This window comes from Bison bison, unplaced genomic scaffold (genome assembly GCF_000754665.1).
Source record: "Bison bison bison isolate TAMUID 2011002044 unplaced genomic scaffold, Bison_UMD1.0 scf7180017864338, whole genome shotgun sequence".
Classification (NCBI taxonomy): Eukaryota; Metazoa; Chordata; class Mammalia; order Artiodactyla; family Bovidae; genus Bison; species Bison bison.
The window spans coordinates 1,666,676-1,668,690 of record NW_011494910.1 but is presented as its reverse complement, the minus strand read 5'-3'; the positions used below and the strand labels follow the sequence as shown (position 1 = coordinate 1,668,690).

Below are 2,015 nucleotides of genomic sequence, written 5' to 3'. Positions count from 1 at the left end.
ATGTAGTGCTGTGAATGCTAATTACTGTGTTGGGAGGTCTGCACAGCCTTGAGATGCCTGGACTCAGAAGAATGAGTCTGCACGAGGGGAAGGGTTTTGCCCTTGCAGTACAGCCTTATTTTAACTTGAAACAAAATTGATCTATTACTCTCTTCCCTCAGAGCCTAGTCTTTTAAATTTTTTATTTCTTTTGGTATTGGTTTAACACGTTTTATTGTTTTAATCCCTTTAGTCTTTTATTTTGGTGAGTTTAATGATTTTACTTATCTCAGTCATTTTTTAATCCCATTTTTTCTTTATTCTAGCTATTTTATACTATGTCTTTTATCTCATCTTATCTTCTAGATTTTTTGTTATTATATTTTATTTTCCATCTGTTATTTCTAACCCTTTGCCTTATCGTGGCTTTGTTCCATCTTTTAATTTCTTTTTAGCTCATTTTTTTTTTTTTTCAGTTCATATTGTCATTTTGCCTGCCTGCTGCTTTTTTTTTTTTAAACGACTCTTACTATCTTTTTATTTCTTCTTAGTTTACTTTATCTTTCTATTGACTGTTGTATTATCTTCCATATTTTACTGTTTTTGATTCTCTCAGCTTATTAAATGCTGGATCTGAAAACATAAGGACCCAGGGGAGAGCTGGGAGGCTGACCTAGCCCCCAAGCTGAGGCTGGAGGCTCTACCTCCTTGAGCTGATCCCTCCCAGCAACTCCCAGAAGATGTCCCATTTGCTCCAAGGCTGGCCCCTCCCATCTACAAGAATTAATCTGTGTAATATAGAAGAACTTGGGATAAAATCCTCCCAGGAACACATCAAGTTTGCTTGTAGTAACAGCACATTAAAACTGCTGGAAGAGCCTAATGTTCTCCTATCATGCCGTCAGCCTGCTCCATGTGCTCCGTGTCAGCCAACACTTGACATCGCTAGATGTTAGACCAGAGTTATAAAAAACCACATTATTTATAAAGATGGCTATGCTGGGTAGGAAATTTTGCTTTGTGAAGGAATTCCAGCATACTTTCTCATGTTTAAATTTGATAAGAAATCAAATATTCTGGATCCTTGCAACAACAGTCCTTGGGAGGAGGCACAGTGGAAGGTCTTCTGAATACTTACCTCCTAGCTGCCTCTCATGCATTCATGTATTTGATAAATATTGAGAACCTACTGTGTGCATGAACTGTGCTAGGCAATGATGACAAAGTGAAGAGCAAAAAGAGCTAGGCTCCTTGTTGTCATAAGTTTATAATCTAACAAAAGGATCTTTATCTATGACTAATCTGATTTGCCCTCCTTCCATGCAGGATTACAGAAGGTTTTTGTGACAGGGACTGCTAGTTGTCCCACAACATCTGTTTTTCTCTTCAAGAGTAATACAAGTTTTAGCTGAAAAACTGACCACCAATCAAACAACTGCATTTCCTAGCCTCTCTTGCAGCTAAACACGGCCACGTGCCTAGGTTCTACCCTATAGGACGTAAGCAGAAGTGATAATACAACTTCCTGGTTCTGCCCTATAAGACTTACACAAAATGTTAATAATACATGCAACTCCCTGGTCATGTTTTTAACAAGAAAGGATGTATTCTGTCCATTCTTTCTCCCTTTTCCTGGCTAGAATGTGCATATGGTGGCAGGAACTGTATTAAGTATTTCAGGCCATGACTTGGGGCATTAAAAAAGGATACTCTGATACTACAGAGCCCCCAGGAAGCTCTATGCAACGTAGGTTTGAACAATTACAGGAGACACTAATAAACTGATATGTCAGGTAAGCCACTGTGACATTGGCTTTGTTACAGCAGCTGAATCAGTTCTCTTTAGTATGTATATCTCCCCCCAGACTTTCCCTTCTTTTGAGGTGAGCCCAGAATGATGTTCTTCTGAGCAGTTTCAGAGAAGAGTTAGATATATCCCTGCTGGGTTGCTCCTGTAGGTAAGAAAGAGAACCCTTCCTTGTCACCAGGTGCATGAAGGTGGATGAGCTGCTGCATTTCATGACTATACAAGCCTC

At 39.3% G+C, this 2,015-nt stretch overlaps 1 pseudogene; it reads left to right on the top strand.

Moving 5' to 3' along the window:
* Positions 1-2,015, top strand: part of LOC104998864 — a 9,555-nt pseudogene that overhangs the window by 288 nt on the left and 7,252 nt on the right.